The sequence below is a fragment of the Haematobia irritans genome, chromosome 5 (genome assembly GCF_050003625.1).
Source record: "Haematobia irritans isolate KBUSLIRL chromosome 5, ASM5000362v1, whole genome shotgun sequence".
NCBI lineage: Eukaryota > Metazoa > Arthropoda > Insecta > Diptera > Muscidae > Haematobia > Haematobia irritans.
In genome coordinates this window covers 82,443,368-82,459,748 of record NC_134401.1, presented here as the reverse complement: position 1 = coordinate 82,459,748, position 16,381 = coordinate 82,443,368, and the positions used below count along the sequence as shown (strand labels likewise).

General features: G+C 31.0%; 1 long non-coding RNA gene across 1 annotated transcript; it reads left to right on the top strand.

The window, feature by feature from the left end:
* The first annotated feature begins 10,118 nt into the window (after positions 1-10,118).
* Positions 10,119-12,000, top strand: LOC142241315 (uncharacterized). The gene is made up of 4 exons (XR_012723572.1): positions 10,119-10,200; positions 11,124-11,197; positions 11,265-11,340; positions 11,411-12,000. It is a non-coding gene; the product is annotated as an uncharacterized LOC142241315 (long non-coding RNA).
* The last annotated feature ends 4,381 nt before the right edge of the window (positions 12,001-16,381 follow it).

Here is a 16,381-nt window from a genome sequence, read left to right as displayed (position 1 = left end):
CAACCTTTGACTACCGATGTCCACTATAGAGGACATGACTTAATCGACTTACCCTGTATATACCGTACACCCAATTTTCAATTTTTTATGTCCTTTTTTGTTAAACAACACTTCCTATCATACAGAAAAAATCAACAATTGTATACTATAAATAGGTCACCATAACTGCTCAAGGGCAATATCAGAAATTACAAAAAATTGGGATTTCACGTTTTTCATAGAAAAAAACTTGCATAAAATTGACGAAACACATATTCGACTATATATAAAACTGGCAAGTTAATATTAGAAGGACCCCCTTAACATACTCCAACAAAAATGTTTAATAAAACTTACAAGGATAACGAATAATCAACGCTCAAAGTCATGTCCTTCCAGGTGGACATCAGTAGTGAAAGGGTTAAGCAACGTACTAAAAAATTAAAAACACAAAGATAGCATTTTTATACCCTCCATCATAGGATGGGGGTATATTAACTTTGTCATTCCGTTTGTAACACATCGAAATATTGCTCTAAGACCCCATAAAGTATATATATTCTGGGTCGTGGTGAAATTCTGAGTCGATCTAAGCATGTCCGTCCGTCCGTCCGTCCGTCTGTTGAAATCACGCTAACTTCCGAACGAAACAAGCTATCGACTTGAAACTTGGCACAAGTAGTTCTTATCGATGTAGGCCGGATGGTATTGAAAATGGGCCATATCGGTCCACTTTTACGTATAGCCCCCATATAAAGGACCCTCAGATTTGGCTTGTGGAGCCTCTAACAGAAGCATATTTCATCCGATCCGGCTGAAATTTGGTACATGGTGTTGGTATATGGTCTCTAACAACCATGCAAAAATTGGTCCATATCGGTCCATAATTATACATAGCCCCCATATAAACCTATCCCCAGATTTGGCTTGTGGAGCCTCTAAGAGAAGCATATTTAATCCGATCCGGCTGAAATTTGGTACATGGTGTTAGTATATGGTCTCTAACATTCGTGCAAAAATTGGTCCACATCGGTCCATAATTATATATAGCCCCCATATAAACCGATCCCCAGATTTGGTTTGTGAAGCCTCTAAGAGAAGCATATTTCATCCGATCCTGCTGAAATTTGGTACATGGTGTTGGTATATGGTCTCTAACAATCGTGCAAAAATTGGTCCACATCGGTCCATAATTATATATAGCCCCCATATAAACCGATCTCCAGATTTGGCTTGCGAAGCCTCAAAGATAAGCAAATTGCATCCGATCCGGCTGAAATTTGGTACATGGTATTGGTATATGGTCTCTAGCAACCGTGCAAAAATTGGTCCACATCGGTCCATACTTATATATAGCGCACATATAAACCGATCCCCAGATTTGGGTTGCGGAGCCTCTAAGAGAAGCAAATTTCATCCGATCCGGCTGAAATTTGGTACATGGTATTGGTATATGGTCTTTAGCAACCGTGCAAAAATTGGTCCATATCGGTCCATAATTATATATAGCCCCCATATAAAACGTTCTTCAGATTTGACCTCCGGAGCCTCTTGGAGGAGCAAAATTCATCCGATCCGGTTCAAATTAGGAACGTGGTGTTAGTATATGGTCGCTAACAACCATACCAAAATTAGTCCAATCACACAAAAATTGGTCCATATTGGTTCATAATCATGGTTGCCACTAGAGCCAAAAATAATCTACCAAAATTTTATTTCTATAGAAAATTTTGTCAAAATTTTATTTCTATATAAAATTTTGTTAAAATTTTATTCGGTTCATAATAAAATTTTCATCATTGTCAAAATTTTATTTCTATAGAAAATTTTGTTCAAATTTTATTCGGTTCATAATCATGGTTGCCACTCGAGCCAAAAATAATCTACCAAGATTTTATTTCTATAGAAAATTTTGTCAAAAGTTTATTTCTATAGAAAATTTTGTTAAAATTTTATTTCTGTAGACATTTTTGTCAAAATTTTCTTTCTGTAGAAAATTTTGTGAAAATTTTTATTTCTATAGAAAATTTTGTTAAAATTTTATTTCTGTAGAAAATTTTGTCAAAATGTTATGTCTACTTTGTCAAACTGTATTATATACGTATTGGATCGATCTTTTTTGATTTAGTATATACCACGTATGGACTTACATATAATTTAGAGGATGGTGTTAGGAGGTTTTAAGATACCTTGCCATCGGCAAGCGTTACCGCAACTTAAGTAATTCGATTGTGGGTGGCAGTGATTAGAAGAAGTTTCTACGCAATCCATGATGGAGGGTACATAAGCTTCGGCCTGGCCGAACTTACGGCCGTATATACTTGTTATTATGTTCACTAAGGCAATCGGTAATAAATTTAGTGTCAACATTCCCAGCTTTTATTGTCGAACCAATTAAACAAAGTTTTTTCAATATTTTTGAAAACACTTGGGTGAATATTTTGCACCGAAAAAAAGGAAGAATAAACTAACTCGTACGAAAATTGAAATAATTTTACTCCACATTTTGAGATTTCCACAAAGCGTTGTTAAAACCAGGAAAATGTAATGCCCCGTTGTACTCTTTAACTGCAGTTCTCGAAATTACACCCTCTCATAGAAGAAGAAATTAACTAAAATTAAAGAAGAAAATCATTGGCGCCAAATCATGACCATTTTAACTATACAGTAGTTCATTCTTACTATTTTTGGGAATCGTACGAAAATTTTCTTTTGCTTTAGTTCATTTTGAATTTATGTGTACGATCATTGATCTTTATACTCACGTTTAGTTCTTAAAATGTTTGAGACATACTTAAAAAAAACGAAGTTTTCATTGGGCTGTGGAAAATTACGCAAAAAATAATAAAATTCAACTACAAACAAATATTTTTTTGCAATAAAAATAAGTTTAATTTAGCGTTAGTTTAACTACGGAAATTTTTTTCTTTGTGATTATTCTCAGTTATTCCTCATGGCTTTTTATCAGTGGCTCGAATTGTAAATGAACATAATAATCAAGAGAAACAAAACAATTACGAAAGACGTTACATTTAATGAACAGATTAAAATTAATTATATATTTGTTTTAAGATACCTTATTATCTTTGATTATACTAAATATGAAACTTCAAGCAACATCATTAATAACATTTAATATTTTTATGCATTTATGAAATCTTAATTAAAAGAAGAGAATATGTAATAGCAGATTTTTATATCCTAATCTACTGTTCGAACAACTTACAATAAATGGGGATGCCAAATTTAGTGCTTTTTGAATTCCAAATAGCACCAAATTGCCTTTTTAGTGTCTTTTCGAAAAAAAGCACTAACTTGGTGCTTTCTGGCGTTTACATTTAGTGCTTTTGGTGCTTTTTTCAATTTGAACCGTACTGACTGAAACAAGTATATACGGCCGTAATTTCGGTCAGGCCGAATCTTATGTACCCTCCACCATGCATTGCGTAGAAACTTCCACTAAAGACTGTCGCCAACAATTGAATTACTTGGGTTGTGGTAATACTTGCCGATAGCAAGGGTTAGTCCATACGTGGTATATATTAGACAAAAAAAGCAGATTCAATACCTATATAATTCAATTCTTGACCGGTATATATAGGGAAGTCTACAAATAATTACAATCCGATATGAACTTTTGCACGGTACACAAAAAAAAAGCATGCCCAGTTCCAAAGATTTTGTCTTTACTTTAAAAAATTTGGTATTGATTCCGAGCCAAAGAAGCGGAGAATACAAGTAAGGATACTTTTAAGACACATTCCTCTTTTAAATTTGGGTTTTGTGTACTTGCTTATAGGAAGCAAATTTTAATTTTTCGCTTTTTCAGCTTTTTTTCTTCATATGCTATCAAAGTCCTTTTAAAACGAGTTAACGACAACTTTATTTTCCAAATTCATTTTTTGCTTTGTAGTCAAGATGCAAAAAGGCAACATATTTAAAGACAATTTCATTAAATTTAAAGAATTTTTCTGAATTATTAAAGTCAAGTTGACCTTAGCCCAAAAATTTTTTCTTTCGTGTTAGATACCCATTTTTAAGTCAAATCAAATGCAAATTTTGCTTAGCATAGAAGACGCATTTCTCTAATATAAAGTTTTTTTCCTTGTCCAAAAGTCGATAAACTTTTCAATGAAGTCGTATTGTCCTTATAATTAAGTGATTTTACTTAGAAATGGGTATCATAACACGAAAGAAAATTTTTTTGCGGTGAGGTCAACTTGACTTTAATAATTCAGAAAAAATCTTTAAAATTAATGAAATCGAACTTGACTTTAATAATTAAGAAAAAATCTTTAAAATTAATGAAATTGTCTTTAAATTTGTTTTCCTTTTGCATCATGATTACAAAGCTAATAATCGTTCACATATACCCAGAAAAAATTTCCGTAGTTAAACTAACGCTAAATGTAACTTATTTTTATTGGAAAAAAATTATTTGCTTGTAGTTAAATTTTATTATTTTTATCGAAATGTTCAACAGCTTAATGAAATCTTACTTTTTTAAGTATGTCTCAAAAATTTTATGAACTAAACGTGAGTATAAAGTTCAATGACCGTACACATAAGTTCAATATGAACTAAAGCAAAAGAAGATTTTCGTACGATTCCCCAAAAATAGTAAGAATGAACTACTGTATAGTTAAAATGGTCATGATTTGGCGCCAATGATTTTTTTCTTTACTTTTTTCTTCTATGAGATGATGATGTAATTTCGTGAACTGCAGTTAAAAAGTACAACAGGACATTAAAATTTCCTGGTTTTAACAACGCTTTGTGGAAATCTCAAAATGTGGAGTAAAATTTAGTTCAATTTTCTTGCGTGGTAGTTTATTCTTTCTATAAAACAGTTCACTTTTTTTCGGTGTAGGACATGTTTTTAAACACTTTATTTTAAAAACGTTTTTTTACTTGATACATAGCATAATTTCTACTGGAAGTCAAGTCTTAATTTGGAAAATAAAGTTGTCGTCAACTCGTTTTTAAAGGACTTTGATAGCATATCAAGAAAAAAAGCTGAAAAAACGAAAAATTAAAATTTGCTTCCTAGAAACAAGTACACAAAAACCCAATTTAAAAGAGAATTGTGTCTTAAAAGTATCCTTACTTGTATTCTCCGCTTCTTTGGCTAGGACTCAATACCAATTTTAATTTTAAATTTTAATTTTAAAGAAAGACCAAATTTTTGATTTTTTTCAGTGCGCTAAATTAAAATCTGTTTTAATTCCTTGGCAGAAAATGGTATTGTGTTGCCATCAAATATCTCAACGAAAAACAAGCTATTGAAAAATCATGCTATATTAAAAAAAATAAGAAAAGAGTATTTTTTTCGAGAAGTTTATTGTATTTGTCGGCGTAAATGTTTCGCCTACCGCCTCTCGCTATGGTTATATTTACACTTATATTTGTTTTTTTCTGCTATTTTCCTCATATATTCGTATATTCCAAATGCAAACTTGAATCTAAGTAGAAATTATACTATGTTTCAAGTAAAAACGTCTTAAAAATAAAGTATTCGAAGACACCTTTGTTGAATGTTTTTTAGCTTTGTAGAGATACAACAGGTCAACAAATCTAAAAAGATTTTAATAATGAAAATTTTCAGAATTGACCTTAGGAAAAAATAATATCTTAGGAATGCGTCTTCTACACTCAAAAAAAAAAATACTTAAGGATTTTGATATTGATTCCGAAACAAAGATGCTGTTTCTTTAAAATAAAGACATTTTAGAGACCTATTTGGCTTTAAATCTAGGATCACTAAAACTAAAATTAGGATACATATTTCATTTATCGAATTTTCATTATCTATCGGTATATCAATAAATCTATTCACGTACAATTTCCAGTTTAAAAATTCAAATTATAACAGATACTTCAATGTAAAAAATATACTTAATCCCAAAAATAAGCTTTAAACCAAAGATGGTAAATCCTCAATATAAGTCATAGCCTATATTAAGGACGATTTCTTTTAATAAAAAAATGTGTTTCTTTACTTTAAGGAAATTTTGCTTTATGTCAAAGACATGCGTCTTTAACGTAGGAACACAAATTTCCAAGAATTTGTGTCCTAAATTTAATGAAAAAAACTTTTGATGCAATGATTATAAACATTATTTTTATTATTATTTTAATTAAAATTTCATTATTTTAAAGAAATTTGACCTTAATATTGTGTAAATTACGCATACTAAAATTTAGGTTGCGTAATCTTCAATATCACTTAAAATATTCTTTCAGTGTATATTAAGCAAAATTCGGGTGGTGGGAATGGTAGAATTATGGAAGAGTAATTCTCGTATTAGTCATCTCCCCCCATCCAGATCTATACTGATGGCTTTGAAGTTTAGCTCTACACTAAAAAAATCAAAACGTTCATGATGTGAAAACGTAATGGTTACGAATTTATAAACAAAATTAAAAAAGATTACAGCTGCCGTGTCTTGAACCTGTGTTGTCTGCACCATACGGGTTAACAGTCGCCTTAGCACATTGCACCACCGGCGGAGTTTCCATAACAACGTCTAAGGATTATTTTAAGACTTTTCATGGCCAAATCGTGAACGCCCGTAGACGAAATCGTGAACATTCCGTTTTTATTTTATTATTTTCGACATATGTTTTTATGTATTTTTTTTTCATTAAAAATCAACAAAAAATTAAAAATTATCGTAACCAAGCAAAAAAAAACGTCGCCAAATAAGTAGTGAAAATGTTCTTTTTGGATCCGGAAGTGGTGCAAAATTGTCGCAGAAGCGATGATTTTAACATGGGCTTGTCATAGGACGGATATCCACTATTTCAATCTCCATTGCACTGAATTTGCATTACTTCTTAAGGTGTGTTGCGAATCCAGTGATTTTGATGTGAATAAAGAAATTTTGTGATATTTTGACAAATAAATAATTTGTAAAATTTTTTATGATTTTTAATGCATTATAACGCTTGCCTGGAACGTTTGACATCAAATATTTTCAAAAATTTGCAATTTTTCTAGAAAGGATTTAGTATTTTTTTCGGCAACACTTAAATAATTTGAACTATATTATTATTTTTTATACACAGAAAAAAAGGTGTCTTGTTAATTTTAGGACCAGTTTAACTTCCACATAGTTCAAAAAATTTACTGTAATATAGTTCATTTTTCGTAACCACTGCGAAAATTAACTTAGCTAAAGGAAAACTTATAAAAATTCAGTAAATGTTTTTTAGTTCACTAACTACGAAATGGGACGGATTTTTCCTTAAATAAATTTCCAATATAATAGTAAATGCATCGTTGATTGTATTATAAAAAGACATAGGCAATATAAAAATCTTACTACGAAATGTGGACAATTTACTAAGAAAAATTTTTGTATGGAAAAAAATTTTTGTAGTAAAAATTAACTTAACCACAGTACCGATTCGTATGGCGGCTTCCTACAGCTTATTTCGGTTTTTACTATAAGTTGGAGTATATTTCCTCACATTGAAAATTTTAGATAAAGTAGAATAAAAAGTAGTTAATTTAATCCTTGACGGGTGTATATATTTTTTTATGGATTCCTCGTAAATTTTGAATATATTTTACCTTATCCTATAGATACACACAAAAAAAAAATTTTTGATTTCAATCACGAAAATCGCGGATTCAATAATTTTTTTAATTGAAATGTCTTCAATCACGAAAATGATAGTATCAATCACCCATTATGATTGAAAACCAACACGATTTTCAATTAAAAATTTAATTGACTTTTGTCACGGAATCAATTAATTGTGTGATTGAATCAATTAAAAACGTGATTGATTTTTAACATAAAATTCAATCACAGTTTTAATTGAATCAATTAAAATTTTAATTAATTTCGCGACAAAAATCAATCAACTATTTGATTCATTCAATTAAATAATTAATTGAAATTGGCTATAAATTTCTGTTAAAAAATTTATATATTGCGACCCCAAAATCGTATTTAGTTTTTTTCTTTTGAAATAAAAGAAAATATGTGTTTCTTATAAAACATATTTAATATTTTATTATTTTTTGAATTATGCAATAGACAAATAAATTTGGTTCTTGTCATTTGTGTTTTGTTCTAACATAACTTACAAATACAACTACTATCAATAACAACTATAGGGTGAAAAAATAAATTATATAAATCATTATCTTCCTTATAATAATAACCATGTTAGTATGTTGCTTCTAATATGTAGATGCGCCTAGATTTCCAATAAATCAGCAGCCTGTAAACTAAATTAGTTTGTCTGAAAGTAAACAGAATAATTCGAATTTAATTTTGTTCAATTAAAAGTTAATTTTGTTAAACATTACCTGCATAGAATATCAAGTTCAATTCTTAGTTCCAGATTTATGATCTTCTTTTGCAGTTGTAGTCTTTTAGCATAAAAAGGTGTATTAAGGAGCTCGGTAATTTATTTTTAGTAACAATTCCTTTCCAAAATTTCCCCATATTGAAATCGTCTATTAAGATTTGAACCAATCAAAGACAAAAATAATGGGAAAGCAATGTAAATGTAATTTGGTATTATATTGATGATACTTTGCAAATTCTGGAAATAGAAAAAAATATAAATGAAAAATACCTATTTTTATTATTTTCGGATATTTTTCATATTTTTAAATCCAAAAGAAAGAACTTTTTTACCATTACATAATTCAGCTCATTAGTTTATATACCAGATATACTGCTCTCTACTTGGGTTCAAACTGAAAAAGGCAGGTAAAACAAAAATGCAATTAAATGCCAACGCTACTTCGCAACTTCAAGGTGAATCTTCCAACAAACCCATACCGCTCTTGGTTTTAAGAAAACTAGGAGTGAAAAAAATTTATAATTTTAAAAGATCAATACGGTACCCACTTTTTTATTGCAAACATATTATTATATATTTGATAAAATGATGGAGTTGATGGGATTGATTGGTCAATTTCACGAAATAAAATTGGTCACTAAAAGAAATGAATAAAAAATATATTATTCTAGTCCGTTTAAGGTAAACAGGCTTCAATGGAAAACGCTATTCACATTTCACAATTCCTTACCTTCAATAAGCGTAGATTGTTTTCCATTTTTACAATACCACAAAACACAAACACAGGTAATTTCAAATGCGTTCTCTCATATATTTTTTCAAACCTTTACCACGTGGCCATTTGTTGTTGCACACTTTATTTATTTCAACCCTTTGCTATGATTTGTTGTTGCGTTCAAAATATTTATGCACACATTTTGAATGCAGCAGACAGAATGTCGCCAATCATGTTTTTCAATTTACGCGAAAAACAAAAACCCAACCGTTCGTTACGAGTTACTTCCACAGACTGATCTCTCCATCATACATTGAATAAATACCCATTCTCTTGTTCTCTTTTCGCTCTTTCCATTGCTCAAAATTATTCAGTTTCAATCACAAAGGTGATTGAATCAATCACATGTGTAATTGGAAACGGAAAAAATTTCAATCACGTTTGTAATTGAAAATTATTTCCGAATTGATTAACAAATTGATTGAATCAATTAATATTTTAATTGGAAACGTAACAAATATCAATCATTTTTTTGATTGGTTTTTATTCGGATTTGATTAAATAATTAATTGAATCAATTAACATAATAATTGAATCCGTTTCCAAATTCAATTAAGTGTTTAATTGAAAAAATGTTGGTGATAATTTTTTGTGTGTAGAATACCAACTAATCAATAAACGCGATACTGGAAATTGAAGTGAGAAGAAATTATGAAATTATTGCATCATCTTTTTTTTTGTTTGTGTTTGTTATTGCGATGATGTTATGGAATGTGTGTTGTTGGTATCTTTTGTGGTGATAGTTGTTTTGTTGCAATAGCGAGATCAGAAAGGGATCATGTGTGTGTGGAGTTGTTTTTCTTTACATATGTGTCCTTTATGACTATTTGTGTCTTTGAGTTTTATTGGTGCATTCAGTTCTGTTGATGCATTTATGAAGCGCACACGTGGTGCGCTTGCGTGCGGTATTTGTGTTTATTAATAAAAATACATTTATTTCGTAACATTTTAGAAACTGATAAGTGAATGCTGTGATGTTAGAGAAAACAAAAACACTTTATATTGATAAAAAATAAATAACTCTAAAATAAATCACATATTAAGAAACTGTATATTTCTATTTATAATTTAAAATTAGTGCGGTTTTAAATTGGTTTACATAAAAATATTCATAATGAGTGGTAATAAAATGATCTATATTTACTCTACATCTGGATCACAGTACAATTTTTTGAGTCTATATTTTTATGTTATAGCGAGTCCTTAAGGTGTGTACTAAGTTCGAGTTTAGGTGCTAAAATCAGAAATAAATCAGTAAGAAAAGTATAAAATTATACGCCTTCGATGCAAATTTAAATATAACTTGATGGAGAATAGCTCAAAACAAGTTTTTTATAAAGTTTATATTCTTTAAATGGATTACACGATTAAGAACAGAAAATCGTTTTTAACCCTGGACAGTCATCCTTCGTCAAAATGACGACGCGTAATTTCATTTTCGATGTAAAATGCATTTTGGTCGATTAGGAAATGATAAATTTAAGTTATACTAATTCAACCGTTTTATGAATTTTTGTCTTATACTAATTAAAAACAAATTGAATAAGGAAATAAACTCAATTTTGGTTCTTATTTTTGCTCACGATGCAAATTATAGCGTCGTGAAATAAGCCGTAGTCAAAATGACGAAGGATGACGTTAGTGTACAAAAAATAAGGATGACTTTCCAGGGTTAAGCTTATGTAGAACGCTGTTTTTTAATTTAATATGATGAATTGTTTTCAAGTTATTCCAATATATATAGCGGAAGTGCCTTAATTTTGAACATAACCGTATATCTCAAAAAGTCGAGCTCTTAAAAAAACAAGTGTAAATTTGGATTCAGCAACCTCAAATTACTAAAAATTTGATATAAATTTTAAATGAACACAAAAACGGTTCAATTTTGTTCCCATGTATTTCTAAAGAAAACTAATCATGAAAAATTGGGATTTTAGCCACTAAACTCGAACTTAATATCCACCATAAATACTAAATGCTATATTGACAAGTGGAAATTATATCTAATTTTATAATATTTTTATTTCATTTATATTCTGAGAAGGATTTCAAAAATGTCCCATTTGTGCATGGATATGATTCCACTAATGTAGTAATTGGATGATTTTTTTCAATGTGGTAAGTTTTTCGTCCATTTTTAATAAAGCCAAAATTTCTATTTATTAAAAATAATTTTCATTTGCAGGATGACAGCAAATCTAATGGTATTTTTTGGAATCTTCTTACTGTTTAATGCTAACTAAGCTGATATCCCTATTTTTGTAAGTTAAAGATCAAAATACCATAGAATTTGATAATATTTTTATATTTTATATAACTTTTTAACTTCAGAGGCTTATGACGCAAATCCACACAACAAAAACTAGCGAAATCGGTGAAATTGGACAAAAATGAAATGAAAATAGCAACTTATGGCATATATCTTTCATATGGATAAAAAATGGAAATTGATATTAATTAGTTTCATTCTACTAACATAGAATATTACTCTTTTGAAGAACCAATTACTAACTACCGAAAAGTAACAGCATACAGCGTACGAATAAAAACATTTCTTTTATTGTATATCATAAGCCATAGTTTTATGTAATATAATAATAATTTTTTGAAATAAAATACTGGTAGTTATGAAAAATTGTCTTATATTGTACTAAAAATTTCTTAGTTGTATACAGGCTTGTTGTACCTTTAATTCCTCAATTTATTTACTTCTTTGAAAATTATACTGATAAACAGTTTATTTGAAACCAATTTCTAAATATAGGATTCCCAAAAACTTGTTCATTTTTCCGGATAGCAGGAATATTTTGAATGAGTGTAAGTACATTCTTCCCACAGCGTAGTAAGAATGAACTAAAATACGATGCAATACATAAACTTATTTATAAGAAAATCATGAACTTATCTAGATGAAAAAAATCTTTGGCGCCAAATCATGGTCATTCTTACTATGGGTTAGTTCATTTTTCGTAAACAATAGTAAACTTTTTTTTCGGTGTACCCACCACCATAGAATGGTGACGGGGGTATAATAAGTTTGTCATTCCGTTTGTAACACATCGAAATATCGATTTCCGACTATATAAAGTATATATATTCTTGATCAGGGATAAATTCTAAGACGATATAACGATGTCCGTCTGTCTGTCTGTCTGTCTGTCTGTCTGTCTGTCTGTCTGTTGTAATCACGCTACAGTCTTCAATAATGAAGCAATCGAGCTGAAATTTGCACAAACTCGTCCTTTGTCTGCAGGCAGGTCAAGTTCGAAGATGGGCTTTATCGGTCCAGGTTTTGATATAGTCCCCATATAGACCGATCTCCCGATTTTACTTCTTGGGCTTATAGAAACCGCAGTTTTTATTCAATTTACCTGAAATTTGAAATCTAGAGGTATTTTATGACCATAAAGAGGTGTGCCAAAAATGGTGAGTATCGGTCCATGTTTTCGTATAGGCCCCATATAGACCGATCTCCCGATTTTACTTCTTGGGCTTATAGAAACCGCAGTTTTTATGCAATTTACCTGAAATTGGGAATCTAGAGGTATTGTAGGACCACAAATATGTGTGCCAAAAATTGTGAGTATCGGTCCATATTTTGGTATAGCCCCCATATAGACCGATCTCCATATTTTACTTCTTGGGCTTCTAGAAACCGCAGTTTTTAACCAATTTACCTGAAATTGGAAATCGAGAGGTACTTTAGAACCGTAAAGAGGTGTGCCAAAAATGGTGAGCATCGGTCCATGTTTTGGTATGGTCCCCATATAAACCGACCTCCCGATTTAACTCCTTGGGTTTCTAGAAACCGTAGTTTTTATCTGATTTGCCTGAAATTGTAAATATTCTGGTATTTTAGGCTCACAAAAACGTGTATCGGATTAAGTTTTTATCGGTCCATTTGTTAATGCCTCCATATGGACCGACTTCCTAATATTTGGTTCATGGTGGTGGGTATTTAAGAGTCGGCCCGGCCGAACTTAGTGCTGTATATACTTGTTTGATATGTTTTTAACCCATTTGAAACAATAAAATTTTAAATTTCCCATTAAAAATATGAAAAAAACGAGTTATAAAAAATTGACCCAAATGAACTTCCTGTGCAGTTAAAATAAAGAACATATTTGGGAGGACATTTTTGGAAGTGCTTTTAAAGTTGTGCTTTAAGAAGAACTTCCAAGTTTTTTTGCTGGGAATTTGCAAAACTTTCTCAAAAGAAAAAGTCAAACGGCACAGGTTCAAATCCTAGCAGGGAGAATTTTTTTTTTTTTTTTGAATATTATTTTTATACCCTAAACCACATAGTGATCAGGGTAAAATAACTTTGATCTGCCAAAAAATTTGTCTACCAGAAATATTGATTTTAGACCCCATAAAATATATACCGATCAACTCAGAATCGCGTCCTGAGTCGATCTAGCGCTTGATGTTCGTCTGTCCATGTATATGTTGTTCGCAGGATTCCGGTCGCAATTATTAACCGATTTTGATGAAGTTTGGTACATGGTTTTTTCGGGTACAAGGACGAACGCTATTGAATTTGGAAGAAATCGGATCAAATTTAGATATAGCTCCCATATATATGTATCGTCCGATTTCGACAAATGGGGTTACGTTGCGGTTGTTTACTAACCGATTATCGTCAAATTTGGCACAAAGTAATCTTTTTTATCACCCTTCAAGTGTGCAAAATTTCATAGAAATCGGTTCAGATTTAGATATAGCTTCCATATATATGTATCGCGCGATTTTCCCAAATTTGGCCACAAAGCCCTTATTTATTACCCGATCTTACAAAAATTTAGCAAAAGGTAACCTTCCGTAGTATCAACCAAACCTGCCAAATATCATCCAAATCGGTTCAGATTTATATATAGCTCCCATATATATGTATGGCGCGATTTTAAAAAATTTGCCCTAATAACCTTATTTTTTACCAAAATAGCCTTATTTATTACCCGATCTTTATAAAATTTAGCACAAGATAACCTTCTATTGCATCAACAAAACCTGCCAAATATCATCCAAATCGGCTCAGATTTATATATAGCTCCCATATATATGTATGACGCGATTTTAAAAAATTTTCCCTAATAACCTTATTTTTTACCAAAATAGCCTTATTTATTGGCCGATATTACTAAAATTTGCACAAGATAACCTTCTATTGCATCAATCAAACCTGCCAAATATTACGAAAATCGGTTCAGATTTAGATATAGCTCCCACATATATGTATACACGATTTTGAAAAGTTTGCTTTGTGGAACAACTTCCAATTTTTTTGCTGGGTATTAACGGATAATTAAATTTTGTAGATGCTATAGCTACTAAGCTAAAATATACGAAGCTAAAATATTCAAAATGTGATTTTGTGATTTGAAAGTGTCTCGCTTTACTTTTCCCCGCAAAGTGATTTCCATGGAAAATCAATTGCAATTATCTTCATGTATAACTGCATCATAGTGTAAACCTTGTGATCAAAATCGATTTCTGGTTTCTACGTTATTTTATTTTTGGGACTAATTGTAAGATCAACCCAAATTACCCTCATCGTGTTCGCGTCAAATTATTTCAGACGGAAATCAGCGATGTATGTAAAGGAAATATATCTTCATGGGGTCCCTTTGATTGCCTGCCACATGCAAATGTCTTCGGCTCGATTACAATTTTAATTGAAAAATTTTCCAGCATCTTTTGAACATTTTCCCCCTTTACCACAACAGACCAAACATGAAAATATCTCAATCACATGGCCGACGACGATAATTGCATCGACGGACTGCAGCAGCATTGTTTACTTCATTCAATTGATTTTGAATAAAGAGTTCAATGTTTACAGAAACACACATGTGCATAAGTATGTACCATTGTTGTTTTCATAAAAAAATATATCCAATAAATCCCTACATCGAAGTGGAAGGAGGCATACCTTCAAGCACTGATGAGTATGTAGTATGAATTCATGTGCATACAGCAGAATTGCCAGTTTGTTCAAGAAACCCCGCTAAGTTTTATTGCCTGCCATAAAATTCAGTACTTGTCCGTCTGGCTATCCTTCCGCCCTTTATATGCGTTCACATGTGCAAGCATCAGCATAGATGTAGGAGCGATGCATAGAGCATTATATTTTCATAGCTTTTTCAAGTAGCCATCTTCAACTTTTTTATTATTCGATTTACAATGCGATTTTAAACTATCTCGGTTGGTGTTAACATATTTATATGTAACGAATATTTTTTTTTGATCTGAGTCTGAGGAGATGTAAACTAAATCGTCTAGCACTTCGTATAAGCCGTGGTAAAACATATTAATCTTTATACCAGGTGTGGTATTGTGCATTTTTTATTTCAGAGGTGGTAATTACGCATACACATAAAAGTCATGGGTTCATCATATATTTAAATATTTCCCTCTAGTTTAGTGTATTTTACTTGTCGTGAAAACTAACCAATCAAACAGACGGACGGATGTGTTCTATTCGACCCAGAGAGTCATGAAACGAATTACATACAAACATACTCGTATTTATATTGTGAATATTATTTATCCAAGTAAGGAATGCGCTAAGATCATATATCATTAGTGGCGTAGCTCCACGGAAAAAAATATTTACGTGATATTAAAGATTGCGCAACCTTAATTTTAGGAAGCGAACTTTACAAAATATTAAGGACAAATTTCTTTAAAATAATGAAATTTTAATTAAATTAAAAGTTTATAATCTTTGCTTCAAAAATTTTTTTCATTAAATTTAGGACACAAATTTTGTAAATTTGCGTCCCTCCGTCAAAGTCGTATGTCTTTGAACTGAGGTTAATTTTCCTTAAAATAAAGAAATAAAATATATAGGCTTAGGCTTATTTTGAGGATTTAGCGTCTTTGGTTGAAAGTTTTTTTTTTTTATACCCTCCACCATAGGATGGGGGGTATATTAAATTTGTCATTCCATTTATAACATATCGAAATATTGCTCTAAGACCCATAAAGTAAATATATTCTGGGTCTTGGTGAAATTCTGAGTCGATCTAAGCATGTCCGTCCGTCTGTTGAAATCACGCTAACTTCCGAACGAAACAAGCTATCGACTTGAAACTTGGTACAAGTAGTTGTTATTTACGTATAGCCCCCATATAAACGGACCCCCAGATTTGGCTTGCGGAGCCTCTAAGTGTAGCATATTTCATCCAATCAGGCTAAAATTAGGCGCATGGTGTTGGTCTCTAATAACCATGAAAAAATTGGTCCACATCGGTCCATAATTATATATAGCCCCCATATAAACCGATCCCCAGATTTAGC